General features: G+C 36.4%; 1 long non-coding RNA gene across 1 annotated transcript in view; it reads right to left on the minus strand.

The window, feature by feature from the left end:
• LOC116154329 (uncharacterized) overlaps positions 1 to 17,877 on the minus strand; it is a 362,636-nt gene that overhangs the window by 247,076 nt on the left and 97,683 nt on the right. The window contains exon 3 of the long non-coding RNA XR_010381471.1: positions 10,949 to 11,036. This is a non-coding gene — a long non-coding RNA (uncharacterized LOC116154329). The remainder of the gene's footprint in view (positions 1 to 10,948; positions 11,037 to 17,877) is intronic.

Raw genomic sequence — 17,877 nt, forward strand, 5'->3', positions numbered from 1 at the left:
GATGATTATTAATATTGAGTATTTTTCACGTGCCTGTTGGCCATCTGTATGTCTTCTTTGGAAAAATGTCTATTCAGATCCTCTGCCCATTTTTTATTCAGTTTCTTTTTGACACTGAATTGTATAAGTTCTTAGCATATTTTGGATATCAACCGCTTATCAGATATATCATTTGCAAATAACTTATCCTATTCAGTAGGTGGCCTTTTCTTTTTGTTGGTAGTTTCCTTTGTTGTGCAAAAGCTTTTTGGTCTGATACAGCCCTATTTATTTTTGCTTTTATTTCCTTTGCCTGAGGAAACTTATCCAAAAAAATAATACATATATATTACTAAGATCAATATCACAGAGCATACTATGGTTCCTCTAGAAGTTTTATGGTTTCAGATCTTAACATTTAAGACTTTAATGCATTTTGAATTTATTTTTGTGCATAAAGTGAGAGAGTAATCCAGGTTAATCCTTTTGCTTGTAACTGTCCAGTTTTCCCAACACCACTTATTGAAGAGGCTGTCTTTTCCCCATTGTATATTCTTGCCTCCTTTGTCATGGATTAATTGACCATATAAGTATTGGTTTATTTCTGGGCTCTCTAATCTGTTCCATTGATCTATGTGTCTGCTTTTGTGCCAGTACCATACTGTTTTCATGACTGTAGCTTTGTAGTATCAGGGCATGTGATAACTCTGGCTTTGTTCTTGTTTCTCAAGATTCTTTTGGCTATTTAAGATCTTTTGTGGTCTCATACAAATTTCAGAACTATTTTTTTCTGTAGTTCTGCAAAAAGTGCCATTGATATTTTGATAGGGATTGCACTGAATCTGTAGAGTCCCTTGGGTGGTATGATCATGTTAACAATATTAATTCTTCCAATTCAAAAATATGGTATATCTTCCCATCTGTTTTGTATCATCTTCAGTTTCTTTCATCAATGTCTTACAGTTTTCTAAGTTTAGGTCTTTTATTTCCTTAGGTAGGTTTAATCCTAGGTATCTTATTGTAACCCTTCAGCCACTCCATGACTTTTGATTAGAGCATTTAAACAGTAAAATGAAAATGATGAGCTGAGGACAAAGATTCAAAAAATATATAGTTGGGATGCGGGAGGTTGTTATTCTTGATACATTGTTTAGAAAAATTAAAATACTCTAAAAGAAAAATGCCCCATTGTAATTTTTTTTAAAAAGACAGAATGTGTCCAAGTCCCACTGACCATGTGACTAGATCCAAACATGAAACAAAACAATTAGAGCAGCTAACGCTTTCCTCATAACCCTGTTGTGCCTTGAGAGATCTCATAAATCATTTCACCACAATGGAAGTGGCAGCCATTCACAGCAGGCAGGCCTCTGCTACTGCTGGGGGAGCCCAGGGAGGTGCTGAGTTATCCACTGAGCCGCAAACTGGAAAGTGAGAAATCAAATTGCTGGAGCCAGAAAAGAATGAAACAGTAACACACTGCTCCAAATCAAGTGGAAAGTTTACATTTTATGAATTCTGGAGCTTTTGGAGATATGCCTTTTGTGCTATAGCTGCACATAGTTTCTTCTGTGTTAGCGGAAGTTTATGTCTAAGAGTGCTAAGTTTTTTAAATTCTATCTTCTGTATAACTCCACTTTTGCTGCCTTCATTCAGGAAATTTAAGAGTTCTAGGGGTTTGTTTTTGTTTTTTAAAATTTTTATTGAAATGTAACTGATTTACAATGATAGTTTCAGGTGTACAGCAAAGTGATTCAGTTAAACATATATATACTCATACATATTTTCTTTTCATAAAATGGAAAAGAATCTAAAAAGGAGATTTGTTTTCTACCTGTCTCCTGTTATGACCTTCCAATCCACCCCCTTTCCTCATTCTAAAATGCATCTCTAATTTAGGAGTCTCCAAAGTTTGGCCCACAGACGCCAGGGACAATGAAGTCAATATCCTGGACTATATTAGAAATATACAGATAATATATATTAGAAATATTAGATCTTCTGTTTACATTTATTTTTACCCCCACAATTTAATGAACATAAAATAAGAAATGATACATTACTTTATTTGTAATAGGAAGATCATACTAGTACTTTCTTGTGAGAATTGATTCATGTAGAACAGGCCTGGAAAAAAAATTAGTTGTAAATAAAGATTCCTATAATTACTAGTACGTAAGTCAATGTTACTGGCACCCTCCACTGTTATATGTCAGCTACTTCCTCTGATGTGGTCATTCTCCTGAGGGAGAGAAAGGCATTCCACCAGGGAAGGACTTGACAGTGATGGTCCTTTTAGCATAGTGCTTCACAAAGCCGCTATAGTAGGGTTTTGGTGATACTCAGTTTTAATCAAACTGGTCATCACTGAATAGTGATTTAAAATTTTCTACATCAAAGATAAATGAAATGAAAAAAAAAAAAACCCTCAGTAAATTGAAGATAGCACCAGTCAAGTCCAAGCCCAGAGAAGAAAATCAGAGCATTGATGTATTTAAGTAGCCACATTCTGAGGTAGAAGCATGATGAACTAAACAAATTTAATGTGGTTATGTCATTTTCCCCCAAATAGTAATACCAGCAACCATAAAAATTCTTAACCACACATTTAAAACCTCAGGATTGTATTTTGCTCACTTATTAGAAATTTTTACAAATAGTATCAGTGAGTATAGAGCTGATTTATTAAAAATTTAAAGTCCTACAACTTCCAGATAGTTTGTAACAATTGCTTGATATCAGGGAAATGGAAATTTCCTAGCCAGATTTTAATACAAAACTTTAATTCTTAATTGGAAGACAGAATTTAAAAATGAATGAATATCACAAAAATTAAATAAAATCATGAAAACTGAATGAATATTACAAAAACTATGGCAGCAATGGAATTAAAGCATTAAAACAAACTAAGATCATCACTTCATATAGCTCTATGACAAAGTGTAAACTATAGAGTTGTTGGCTTTCTTTTTAATAAATATATTACCAGAAATTAGCACAATATTATAAATCGACTATACTTCAACTTTTTTAAAAAGCTTAAAATTAATGGCAGAGGGAGAAAAAAAGTATGCAAACTTTGAAAAAAAGATGTGAGTTAAATTGGTGTGCACATTTATCAAAAGTCAGCAAAATGTACACTTAAGATCTGTGTATTTCACTGTATATAAATTATGCCTTAGTAAATTTAAATATGTAAAACCTATATGAATAAAACAAAATAAAACTAAAAACAATCTATTCAATCACATTGTTCTCAGTATAAACACACATAAATTATATACAGTAGCAAAATGTTATCACTATCTTAATTTTATATTAAGAAGCAAAAGGATTTTACTGTTAATACTAAAATTTAAAAGAATTAATTTCTCTGTTGCATAATTTTATAATATACATAATTTCAGTATTATAATACAGTAATATAATTTATAAATAATAAATATGTAGTGGATTCATGAGCAATCAAAAAAGTCAGAAAAATAAACACTGCTCTAGTCTTTAATTCTCACAGCTGCTAAAGTTATTCTCTTTATACACACTTGAACCATGCCTTATGTTTCTTTAAAAATCTGTTAATGGCTCCCCATGGCCTAATGAACAGAATGCAAACTCCTTAGCAAAATATATGAGTGACCAGGTCAAACATTTTCAGCCTAATATCTATCTGGCCTTTCCCACTCCCTTACACATGATTAATTCCTTGCATTTCCATAGCACTTGACCTGGAACTTCAGCAAAGCACTCACATTACTCTGCAGTATTACTAGGAGTTTCTATGGAGTAGTGAATAGAAACTGGACTGAGTCGGGGAACCTCTGGTTGCACGCTGAAAGTTCTATGATTGCCTAACTATGAGACGTGAAACGGCACTTTGCCTGTCTGAGCTTCAATTCCTCATCTTTAAAATGGGATAATGAGAGGCTGTTAGCAATAATATATATACATTTTCTAATTAAATTGTCTGTCTGCAGCAGTCACTCAATACATACTAGTTGAATCAATACACCAATGAGTAAATGATTCATTCTGAGAGGTGGATTTATATGTAGAATTTGGCCCAAAGTGAATTACATTATATTCTTATTTAGATCTCTAAGGGACACAGGGATTCTGATTAATAAAACATACACATTAATAGAGGTACTATATGTTATGCAGGAAAATAATTAATTTTCAAGAAATGTAAATGTAACAAACTCATAACATTCGTAATCTCATTTAATCACCTTTAATCATTTCCAAGACACATTCAAGTCGTGTTGCCATTTAAAACCTCGAGCATTTGATTTTTTTCCATTTTCTGACAATTTTATTTTAGGATTAACAGAAGCTGTCTCTTTGGTTTTCGAAAATATTCATCACTTCTCACCACATATCCCAGAAAAAGGGGGTTTGGATTTTCAGTGGCCTAGAAGTCTCATTCTAGTGTAGGACTTCTCTCTAATGCTCTTCAACACATGGTAGAAATCACTATGGGTGTTGGGACTAACAGATACACATTACTATACATAAAATAGATAAACAAGGACCTACTGTATAACACAGGAAGCTATATTCAATTTCTTGTAATGAGGAGTAATGGAAAAGAAACTGAAAATATATATATGTATGTATATATATAACTGAATCACTATGCTGTACACCTGAAACTAACATTGTAAAGCTACTACATTTCAATAAAAAATAAGAATTAAAAAAATCACTATGGGTGAAATTTATCTCAGACCCTCTCCTAGGAAATATAGGTAACCAACCAATTAAAACAAGTGTAACTAAATTTTTACTAAATATGTGACCACACAGCCTGGTGGATGGTGTAAGGTTCTGAGAACTAGTCAGCTTTTTCACTGACGCATATCACCAAAGATTGCCCACAGTGGACCAGGTTCATTGGCGATGCTTTGAGCCTCTGGTAACCATAAACACCAATGAAAGGGAGTTGTTTCTGATTTAAATCATTGTGGCCTTTCTCTACACTCCACATTAAAGAGCAGAAAGCAATTCATAACTACACAACTCTTCCCAAGTGCACACATATATTAGAAATAAGGAAAAATACACAATGAGCACATGCATGATTTAAAGGACAAATAAAAATTTCAAACTAGGCTGGGCTCATGTTGATAAGCCCAAAAACCATGTTTATGACATGCTACAAAGGCATCTACTTATATATATTTATGTATTAAATAAATGTAGTATGATTCATATTTTGAGTAAAAATAAAATGTGAATATATGTCTGTTAAGTATTCCAGAAGCATTTCTCTAGGTGTATTACACGGATGTGTTTCGCAGCAAGTGTCACAGAAATTCATGGGCAGGTGAAGTCAATGCAAAGAGAAAAGCAGTAACTCGGTCCCTATAGATACTGAATAGTTTTAATGCCCCTGCTTGAATTCAAGCCAGGAATATACTAAAATCCTTTGGTTAAAAATATTAGTAATAAAATTATTTATTTTCAAATTTTCTTGTTTCTAAAAATGCTGTAAGACTCTGGCAAGCCCACCACTAACTTTACTAGCATGCTTCAGATTTCTGCAAACAGAGAAAAAGGATGTGGAGAAAGGACAGTAGACAATGAGGCTCTAATATCATTTACAGACTTTAACCTTCAACTTTCGTTTCAGTAGGTGGACAGAAGAATTCTCGACTGTTAGAGCAGACAGGTAGCTAGATATAAGCAGAGAAAGGGGGCACAGGCCAAACAGCAGGAAATCACACATCTTGTGAACAACGAGGTCTCTGGGCAGACCAAGAAAAGCAAGAAGTTCCAGACTGATAAGAGACCATACATTTTGGGTTGACACTGTCCTGGAGGCAGACAAAGAAAGGTGGGACAAGACAGGAATCTCCACAATCTGAATGTAACCTTTCACTCATTATACCCTCATCTGAATGTAGCCTTTGTTCATTCTGCCCTCATCTAACCTCCAGATCAAGACTAAATAAGAACAAACAAAAAAAAAAAAATCCCTCCTCCCCTTGGGAAGGTGGAGCTGGGATGAAGATCAGGAAGGATGACCCCAAACCCCTCCCCACCAATAAACATTCTGCCCATTCATTCTTACACTCCACATAATCAGATTGCCAAAAATACTTAGGGCAGTTACCCACCTGGGTCTGTCCGCCCTCCCCTTGAAAGCATACTATCACTTAATAAATCTTTGCTTTGCTTTCTTCTTTCTTTTTTTTATAGAAGTATAGTCAATTTGCAATGTTGTGTTAATTTCTGGTGTACAGCATAGTGATTCATGCTTTGCTTTCTTGTTTCTGAATCTTTCTGCAATGAGACAAGAACCTGCTCTTAGATAACTCGACCACAGATTGAAGATACCCTATATGAAACTTTGCTATTAAGGTAGACAAGACTTTTTCAAAATCACAATACTAATCTGGAGTAAAAAACAATTTAACAAGTTTCAGCACGTAAGCTTTTCTAATTTTGAATTTTCAAATGGTCTTGAACCTGCTGATATTGGAAATGATCTTTGGGAAAACCAAGTTTTGTTCATAAGAAACAATATTTAAAAGATATGCCATGACCACTCCCTGCCTTGTTCACCACCTGCAAAACTATCCTTAAATGAGTAATTAATTTAATGAACAGTTAACTTTTTTCCTAAAATTTATACGGATTTAAACAGTGAGGAGAATATATCATGAAATTCATTTTGAAACCTTTGGACTCACTTTCTGTGAACCTGTGTTAATTATTTGATAAATCTATCAAAATAAGTATGTTGTATTGGGGTGCAATGGGTAAGGTGGCAGTAAGAGCATTATTTGGCATATCCCAGGTTGAAACAATTTTTGAAACTGAAAATAGAGTTCTTCTCAGAGTTCATTTTTATTTCTAAAATATATCCCAGGTATATGCTCAAAAGTATACAAAATCTTATAGAGCAAGATTCTTTATGTTTAGAGGTATATACCAAAATATTTATTGATGAAATGATATGCTGTCTGGGATTATCTTCAAAGTAACCCAGAGATGACAGTTAAAGTTGGAGTGGGCGATAGAAGAAACAGGAATGACCATGGGTTAATAAACACTGAAGTGAGATAATAGGTATATATTGGTATGTTACACTATTCTGTCTCAATTTTAAATGTAAATACTAATTGTTTAAATATTATGCAGATATTAAATAGAGCACTGTTTGTTGAAAAAAAGAATGGTAGTAAGGTAAATAAATATTCATCAATAGAATAGAAAACTGGTTATATAAATGTATTACAACCTTATATCAAAATCGTACACAGCTCTTAAAAAAATAAGAGTATATCTATTTGAGCTGACATGACTATTTATAAAGCAAAATGGAAGGAGAGTAAGTAAGTATAATATGTTCTTATTTGTGGAAAAGGTAGAAATGGTGATCTTTATATCAATAGACAGATAAATAGATTTATAAGTTTTCTAATGCTGCTGTAACAAATTGCCCCAAACTTAGTGACTTAAAACAACACAAACATATTCTGGAGATCAGAAATCCAAAAGGGTCTAACTGGGCTAAACTCAAGGTGTTGGATGGATTATGTTTCTTCTGTATGTTATAGGTGAGAACTAATTTCCTTATTTTTTCTAACTTCTGGAGGCCACCTGCATTTCTTGGCTCATGGCCCCTCCACCATCTTTAAAGCCAGCAGCATAGTATCTTCAAATGTTTTCCAACTCTGGCCCTCCTACCCCTCTCTTATAAGATAAGGACTTTTGTAATTACAGTGGACACACCTAGAGAATCCAAACTACTACCCCTGTCTCACGATCCTTAAATTAATTATATCTTCAAAGTCCCATTTCCCATATAAAACAATATATTCTTAGGATTTGGAGATGAGGATGTGAAGATCTTTGAGATGGGGACATTATTCTACCTACCACAGATATACACGTGTATCTTTCTAGAGATACATTAAAACTGGTAATACTGGATTCATCTGAGGAGACAGACTATGGTACTGGAAGTCTACATTAGGAATGAGATTTACTACTTGCTGTATATTATTTTGCACTTTGAATCCTTCTCTCATGTATGCATTATTTTAAAGCATTATGTTTAAAAGGTCCTCAAAACAATTGATCATGAGTAAAAAGTTATATTTTTTAAAAATAAAATGACTTTAATACAAAGAAGATCCTTAGGAGGTTGGATATTAATTTTAAATATTCCTGTAATTCTGAGTTTTGTCTCCATTTATTTTAAGATGACTACAGTCTGCTTTAAGCATGAATGTGCATTTAGAAAATCTAGCCACAAGCTTAAAATAATCACCATGAGGTGAGGTTAGGATGTACTTCTTCACGGGATTATTTATTGTCTAATTAATTCAAATGAGTATATCTTTCTTGGAAACATGAAAAAGGAAAATCTGAGTGATAATATAAAGGAGTTTATTATGGCCTTCGCAGATATCCCCTAGGCTCTCAGGTACCAGAAGTGGTGTGTGAGGTGGTGTAGGAGAGCAGAAATGTGCTCTCATTTGTGGTTAAGGGAATGACGTGGTGCTAACAGCCACTCTCTTCCATGAAGATGGAGAGCATTTGTGGAAGTAGTCAGGGTAGTTGAGGAGAGAATTTTAAAGGCTCAAAATTATAGAGAAAAGGGTCAAAACCATGAGCAGTAGTGGATGGGCAGGTGGCAATACTAACATATGACATGTGTACAAGCATGGTTTTCTAACTCCTAATAGAAAAGTAATCAGGAGTCATGGACCTGACTTACCGCACTTCAGTTCTTAGTATCTTTATTTTTTTTCCAATGGCCACGGAATTGCAACAACCAAATCTCCTTTCCGTTGTTTTATTCCCATTTCCCTAGATGTTGAATGTTGCAATAAAACATCCGTTTTAAAGGTTGTTCTATCTCTGTTGTTGATCATTAACATTCTACACAGCATGTCTCAGGAAGCATAAAATGAGATGTTCCCATTCTAATTCTTATGAATGAATTAACAAGGAAGCCAGAAAAAGGTGGTAGCTTAGATACCAGATTCATGAATGAAGAATGTCGTGTCTCATTGTGAGACTGATACTCAGCTGCAATTCCTCCTGCTAACTTCATTCTTCAATCTTACTAAAATAGTTCCCATGTTTTATAAAAAGATAAAAATTCATTCATGGATTTAAGTCAAGTTCAGACGTATGACAAGTTTGCATTCCACCCCAAATGTGGAGAAAAGCAAATCTTGATTACATTTTTAAAAATCACCAGCATTTCTGAGACTTTATAAGATAGCACATACATAAATCTAAGTATTCAACTGAAAATACTTTCATTTTAAGTGTTTCATCCTCTAAGATAGATATGGGCAGATAGGCTATTTCTCAGTGGTGCATAGTTATTTTTCATTGCTACACTTTTCTTCCTACCCCCTACTAATAAATTCAGGCTATAAGGGATTTTTTCCTAGAGAAGAAAATGGAAAATAATATTTGGGTCCTTTATCGTGCCAGCACTACATTCTTCTATGTATGTCATTTAATCCTCATGAAAACCTTGTGACGACAGTGGCATCCTCAATTTACAGATGACCAATACAAGACATAAAAATTAACTAATTTGCTTGAGAATGCTCAGCTGATGATTTAAACCCCAACGAATGAATTCCAAATCCACACATGCCATGTTCATGAGCCGCACAGTCACTATCATAGTATTTTTCGTGTGGAACTAGGAGTACGTCTACTAGAAATTATTTTTCTCATTTATTCAAGGTTAAAACACACACCCACACACCTATACAGGTAGTCCTCAAGAGCATTCTGTCCTATTAAAATTTTAGAATCTTAATCACCTTAAAAGTTTGTATTAATAAAAAGAATAGGAAGACGTAACAATGATTCCATCTGGATATCCCTTTGATATATTACAATTATAACCGTGGTTTAAGTTGTATCTAGAGTGAGCCTGAGAGTACATGACTAGCTAAACATAGACTAAAATTTGATGGCAGAGGGTTAAGGTTGAAAAGCTCAGTAAACTGATGTATTTTCTAGAGCTTCTTGGTTTAAGAGGCAGAAATTGCTGGCTTCCACCAGAATAAACATGCTGTCAGTAAGGTTGCTCTTATCTCTACAGAAGCTACTTGGGCTAATTCCTTTTATCCGCGTGGGAGGCTGAGCCAATCAAGAACCACACATGCAGCACTTCCGCAAGGACTGAGCAAGTAGCATCCACCGTGAGATGACTCACAGCATGCCAAAAACTTGTTTCAATGAACAGTTCCCTGCTATTTCTATTGTGTTTCGATTATTACCTTTCACTGCTCCCTTTCCTATTGGTTTCTTACAGCCTTTGAGATGACTTGCACTCAAAGCCTGCTGAGAGAGGCAGGCTGGGAAAACCACAGGCATTTCCCACAACCAGTATGCCCAGAGTGCAGTGCATCGGACGGCTGAGATCTGAGTGAAGGGCCTAATGTGTCTGCTGGCAAACAGGAGTCAGTGTTTTACCCTTTCTCATCCCTTCTCTCCTGGCCCCAGCCACGCTGGGGCATTCCAAGAGTGTCTCATAACACTATTCAATTCGCAATCAGTCTTCATAAATCTCTTTCACAGCTTCATCCGCTTTCATCAGCAATTTGACTGCCCTTTCAAAAACCTTTTGACACAGTTCTTCTTCATAGCTGTCCTTGAATAGCAATTTTCCCTGACAACGAGATGAAGTCTGTTGAACCTCTGAATGCCAGCCCTTCCACCAAGTTCTTCTATCATGAGAGTTATAAACTCATCTTCCCAGCGCACATTCTCTGTGGGCAGGCAAAGGAAACTAAGATTTCCAAGTGGTGTTTGAGTTGTATGTGAAAATGATATGCATGCCATTATTTGAGCTGTATTTTTGTCCCAGCAAGCTCTCCATAAAAACTATGGTCTGCTTTACATTTGGAAGAGGTAGTGAGCCCTTAAGTAATCATACTAACCAGTGTGTGAATAACAGTAGTAAAAACTTAAGAGAACTTACCTTCCAACATCATCTAATGATTGAGGCCAGCACTGATTGTCATTATCTAAGCAGCCTTAAATGTTCCGAACCATCCCTGCAGATGCTCCTGTAAAACAGATGTAGAGGAGGAGGAGATGAAAAGAGGTTCCTCATCCATCTCCCCTATCAGCCCAGCCCAGAGGCTTGGTTCTTCTCACCATCAACACAAATCAGTTCTAATCAGCTTTATTACCCAGTCAAGTTCTCACAGCAAGAATGAAGCCAGATAACCCAGGATGACAGAGAGTTGACTTTCATTTTGTTTTAAAATCCATTTGGGATTAACTCTCACTTTTCCCCTCCATTCTACCTTGATGCCACCATTTACCCTGGTTCATCAAGATTTATTTATTTTGCTCTTTGGGGTGGTTATAATGATAACAAATGTTATCCTAACCACAGAATCCACTGATTCTTAATGTGAATCTCGATTTGAAATAACCTAGTTCAATAGCTCCTAAATGTGGTAATAATGTTTTACAATCTTCTAATATCCTTAATTAATAGTGATTGTTTAAGTTCTGTTCAAAATGCTTGAATGACCTGCCAATAGATTAGAAAGCTAAGTATTCCTAAGCCTATAATACTGAACACAAAATCTGCAAATCTGTTCTGAAGACTCATGACTCCTCAGGAGAATACACAGAGCACACAAACTGCTTACTTTTCTCAAAGAACTTAGATCTCATACTTGAACTTGGTCGTTGAGACATTAGGAGAACTTCACATAGAAGACAAAGGAAGAAACTAAATCTGGCACTTGATTGTGGCACTTTTATAAAATCTTGGTGACTCAAAGCCAACATAAAAAAATTATACCCTAGAAAACAAAGCAAGGACTTATGACACTACTGTGTTGTTAATGAAATGGAAAAGACATTTATTGAACACATATTATATAGACACTCATAAAATTAGTATAAATATTCATAACCCTAACAGATGGGGTTATCCCAATTTCAAAGGATTTGAAGAGCTTTCCAATAGTCTTATAAAGTGTTAATGCCAAATCTCTAATTAACACATAGGTCACAAATGAACTTATTTACAAACCAGAAATAGAGTCACAGACATAGAAAACAAACTATGGTTACTGAAGGTGAAAGCGGTGGGAGGAGGGATAAATTAGGAGTTTGGCATTAACAGATACACACTACTGTATATAAAATAGATAAACAACAAGGGCCTACTGTATAGCACAGGGAACTATATTCAATATCTTGTAATAAACTATAAGGGAAAAGAATCTGAAAAAGAATATATATAGTATATGGATAACTGAATCACTTTACTGTACACCTGAAACTAACACAACATTGTAAACCAACTATACTTCAATAAAAAAAGAACCACACACACACACGGGTCTAACAGATAAAAAACTCTATGCTCTTTTACTGAGTGCCTTCAGTCATTGTGCTAACACTGTTTTCTTCAAATATTTAGTGTTTTACACTCTGCAAGTGAAAATAATTTCCACAAAGCAGCAACGTTTTTCTTTATTGGTCCCCTCTTTCTTCTGGTGTGCCTCTGGCTCCCATCAGCACCTCCACGTCTACCCCTTCCTTCCTGATGTCTACTGACGTCATCAGCACAGTGACTCTTTGATATGGTCTCCTCAGTTTATTTTTAGAGTTCCAGATAAATTTTATCTTCCCAACACCTTAGCCCATAAACTTTGTTCAAGCTAAGCGACAGTTGAATGGTGGCTATTTTATGTACCACACCAGTCTAAGTGGACAATTTGTTTTCCCTAAATTGGGTTATAACTGGAATTTCTCCTGGAGAAGGGACGGAGCTATTTTGGTCTCACCTTCACAAACACAGGCATCCTGAGTGCAAAAGCCAGCAAGTCAGGACCCGAGTTAGTGGGTCTCACAGACTATTTTCCAAAGGCATTGCTGGGTCTTAGCCATGTCGGAGGGTAAGTGACGTTTTTACTTTTCTGTTTCTCTCCAGAGAGGCAAGATGGAGTGATACATATTTGGGGTTAAATTCCAGCTTCACCTCTGATCAGCCAGGTGATTGTGACATAAGCATTAGCATTCACACTTTCTATTTCTCTTTCTCTCTCCCTCCCCATCTCTCCCTCTTTGTCTCTATCTTTTTGTCTCTCTTTCTTTCTCTCTTTTTAAAACTCTATTTCACTTCCATCTGTAGAATGATGATAAGACTACCTACCTTGGGTTGAAGTTTAAGCAAGGTCATGTATGCAAAGCTCCTAGTACAATACTTTATTTACAGAAGATGTTTAGAAAATGGCCAGTCTTCATATCTGAGTTTGTAAATAAATATTCTGGCCATTCACTGACAAAATGTGGCCTGATGTCTTATTTTCATGAAGCTTAGCCTACACATTGGAGTGATTTTTTGTGATTTCTCCAATACCAAATTTGTTGCAATCAACATCATCATTAATAGCAACCTCTTAGATTTATAAAGCACCTTCCTCCTAACAGTATCTCTTAGAGAGTGTCTCATTTATCCTCACAGATCCCAAGAAATGAGGAGGAGGCAATATTATCATTTTTACAATTATGGATGGCTATACTCAAGAAGTGTTTACTGCAGTACCAATTTTTATGTGGAACTGTGTTAGGTACTACATAAAGATATTCCATTAATTTATCAGTATTCTTTGAGTGCCTTCTTTGTGCCAAAATAACCATGAGATTTTGATATTCTATTATCCCATTTTACAGGTAAGGAAATGAAGCCTAGCAAGGTTAAGTGACTTATCAGCATACATGGATAAATGAAATGAATAAAATATGGTCCCTGCCCTCACCAAGAAGACAGTATTATAAATAATACATGGCCATTGTTGAGCATTTACTATGTGCCAGGGGCTGTGCTGAGAAAGTGACAGGAGTTATCTTTGTTTATCCTTTTAATGGCTCTACAAGTTTGTTACACTTTAGTGATCTACAATTATCTCCATTCAGCAAATGAGGCACAGAGATGTCGAGGACCTTGCCCAAAGCCACACAGCTGCTAAGTGGTCGACCTTGAGAGGGAGAAGCACAGAGTGGAGCCAGGCTGTCTGAGTTGGATTCTAGCTCCAATACTTTCTGTGTGATCCTGGACAAGTTGTTTAACCTTTTAACCTTTCTATGCTTCAGCTTCCTCAACTATAAAATGGGAATAATACAAGTATCTACTTGAAAGAGTTGTCATGAGGCTCAAATACAAACATACGTGTGTGTGTGTGTGTGTTTGTCTGTGTAGTTTAAAATTCTGCCTTGCATATGTTACCTACAAGTATCTGGGTGGGATTCAAATCTAGGCACTCTGACTCTAGAACTATTATATTATTCTGCTCCAAAAAGAATTCATCCAGATGCAGAAGCAGTAACATTTGAGCTGATTTTCCAAAGGACACACAAGGCTTGGTTCTAGCAATCTAGCTCTAGTTCAGTGATGGAGAGCTGCATGTAAAGAGTCAGATGTCAGGAGGCAGAGAAGCCTTTTTTATCAGTTTGTAATTCCCCGTAAGAACTGGGGGCTTTGAGATCTAAATGTCTTTGTATTTCCTCTGTCTAGAGGTTATTTCTTTAGATACATGGAAATTCTGCCAGCCATGAAGGTTGTCATCTACCCTCTAGTTAATAAATTTTTTTTTCTTGAGATTCCCAAATTGCACTTAACCATGTGTTGACAAACTGGTTTGTCTATGAAGGTTCAGCGTTATGAACATGGGCCAATCTCCTCATACAAACAAACAAAAAAATCCCAGAGAATGCTGTATTACCTTCAGATAATATAAGAGAACAATTTGAATATGAAAACAATAAACTTTGTGGAAGGCCACCATTTTAAACAATTAGTTTAACTTTAGCAATGAGTAGTAATTTTTTTCCACTAACCAAGATGATTTAAGTTACGATGCATAAATGGAAAGTTAAAAGACCGAGGTCTGGGAGAGAAGGCCGTGTAGGCTTGTGAAGAGGGAAGTGATGTGATTAACAGTATTGGCAATCAAAATGATCCGGGCAGTTACAGATCAATAAAGGAAGAGTCTCTTGCCTCAGCAAATATCCTCTAACTGAAAGATACTTGTGTATTTGCAGATCGTGTTTAAGCCACCATGGATTTTGAAACTGATGGAAGACCTTAAAAGCAAAGTAATCACTCAACTGCTGTCATTTTAGTACGAGACTTACACAGGAGCTATAATGGAAGAATCCATGTTTGATTATATTACAATTAAAAACGCTGGGAGACATCTATGCGCTTTTACACAAGACACAGCAAAAGCGCAAGAGTAACTATCAGTACATGTACGTCAGCATGGATATAGCAAAGGAAGCGTCACATGCAATGAACTATAAACACCATCTCTCAGAACATTCATTTGCCAATTTTTTGGTCTTGAATAAAAAAATAAGTGAAGTCATCAAAGCCTGTAAGTTTTTCTTTGTGAGTTTAATATATTAGGGAAGTGGAAAAAATTATCCCTCCTGCATAACTAGCAAACAAGTCTTCCAGTGGATGCTAACAGGCCAGGACCTAACAAGTGTGTTCAGTACATGAGAAGAGACACGAAAGAGCAGAACTCTCGAGTTCACTACCCAAACCCACAAAGGACTTCAGCAGACTTCCCATGCTCTCTGGGTCACACGGATGCCCACAGAGCACCGACAGAGGAAATGACTTCATGAAGCCCCACGCCACGTCTGAATGGAATGAATCCTCACAGCTGGATTTCAGAGGTTAGAACCACATTCTAGAAAGCAGTCGTGTTTCCGGTCACTGACAACTTTCACTTTCATAATCCGAGAGCAGGCCAAGCGAACTGATCTGGGCTCCTCTGGAGATATCTGGGCCAAGAGAAGGTCAATCAAGCCCTTGGTCTAAAAGCTAAAGATCTGCCACAGCCCCTACTGATTGTGCTGTGATTACCTCCACAGCAGAGAACGTGCTACTGCCAGAAACACACATCAAGATAATGGGCCCAGGGCCTGGCTTAAGCTTCAGTCACCTCATTCCCCCACCTTCATAAACGTTCCCTTTGGCAAATGTGGGTGAGCAGAGCTGGCACCCAGAGTTGGCCGTAGGCTAATCCGTAAAGCTGTGAAGTCTGACTGCAAACACTCAACCCTGTCTTTCCAGCATCTTTGACTCCTAGTTTCCACAAACCCCTGTGGAGCTTTATGAGCTTTCTGAGTCCCCTCCTGTGTACCCAAGAACAGTCTAACTCTCCTGGGTTTCACTGTGTAAGCAACGGGGTAAATTGGTTTTATCAACAACTCGTTTCGAAGGACTTAATGCGTTCCATGTAGGAAACATTAGGAACTCTATTGTTAAGATCTCATATCTACCCTAAATAACTTTAACAGTTAGCTTGGAGAAGACAGACACATGAAATGATTGACCAACAACAGTACATGATAAAATGCTAATGTGAGTCACGCCCTGTGTGCGAACTAAAGGACTTAGAGAAGCAGGAGATCGGGATGAGACTGCAAAGTGAAATGATTTTCAAAGGAGGTGAGACTAGAACTGAACTTTGAAGCAAGAGAATAATATGTGGAGAAAGCATTGCAGATGGAAGACAAATCATGATAAGAATAAAATGGAAGCTAGTGGCTTTGATACCATCCTGCTTAAACAAAAATGTGACTCTGTGTTGAAGTTTCAGTTCTTCAACTCATGCAGACACTAAATGGCTCTCAGACTATTTTGGTGGTGAATGGCCTTGGAAATCCTTGAATTCATGCCTTGTTAAAGGTCGTCCAACAACCCCTGCACACAAGGACAAGTCTTGGACAGTTCTGAAAACAGAACCAACTTTGGAAGTTCTCATCTGGACCCCACAGAAGGTAACATGGCTTTTCAGGATCAAGATCTAATTCTATTTACTTTTGTTGCTTAACCAGGACAAAGTTTTCTCCTTTAAATCAGTAAATGCTCGCGCGAGCGAAAACACGTAACACACACACACAGTTTTTTTTGTTTTGTATGTTTTGTTAAAGATCATGTCCTAAGTATCTGGACAGGGTGAAAAACTAAAACAAAAACCTTTGAATTACATGACATAATCACCTGCAAAAATATTAATGTCTTGCTATGTACTAGCCACGTTTATATGATGCTGAAACAATGAGTTGAAAAGTGAAAACTTCAGTCAAAAGACGTTTTGACAGAGGGTAAAGAAAAAAATTAAAAATCCAATTGCTTTTGTGAATTCAGAACCAATTCAGAGGTTGCTTTATTTTTAAAACTGAATTTGATCAAACAGGTATTTATGTGAAAACTCTTTCCACATGGAACTACATGCAGGACTAAAAAGCAGCTTTGTTATGTGGAACTTGGGAAAAGTTCAGTACATCTGAGAGTCTACATCTCGTTCAAGCTCCCAGGTGGTGTCAGTGCTGCTGGTTCACGGGCCACCCCTGGTGCAGCGAGGCTGTCGAATACAGAGCATGGTTTTAACGCCCTGTACTGACGTTCACTTTGCATGCTGTTTATATGTTAATCATACAGCAATATATTCAATTATACAATTACAATAATGCATATTCTTTGTCAAAGTACACCTCCCTCAAAATATTTTTTTTTTAAATTTATTGGAGTATAGTTAGTTACAATGTGTCGATTTCTGGTGGGCAGCATCATGGTTCAGTTATACATGTACATACATATATTCCTTTCCATGTTCTTTCCCATTATAGCTTACTACAAGATACTGAATATAGTTCCCTGTGCCTCAAAATATCTCTACTGCCTCCTCCTGTGTGAGGAAAGCAGAGAGACCCCCCTAAGTAGATAATACTCCTCCAAGAGGAGATGCCCCACAGGTACCTTTAGGCCCAATTCAACTCCACCTGCTGAACTTCCAGAAAGTATCACAGTAAATACTATGAAATATTTCACTCTTTTCTCCTGCTAGCTCCATGCAACATAAG

This window comes from Camelus dromedarius, chromosome 6, assembly GCF_036321535.1.
Source record: "Camelus dromedarius isolate mCamDro1 chromosome 6, mCamDro1.pat, whole genome shotgun sequence".
Taxonomy (NCBI): domain Eukaryota; kingdom Metazoa; phylum Chordata; class Mammalia; order Artiodactyla; family Camelidae; genus Camelus; species Camelus dromedarius.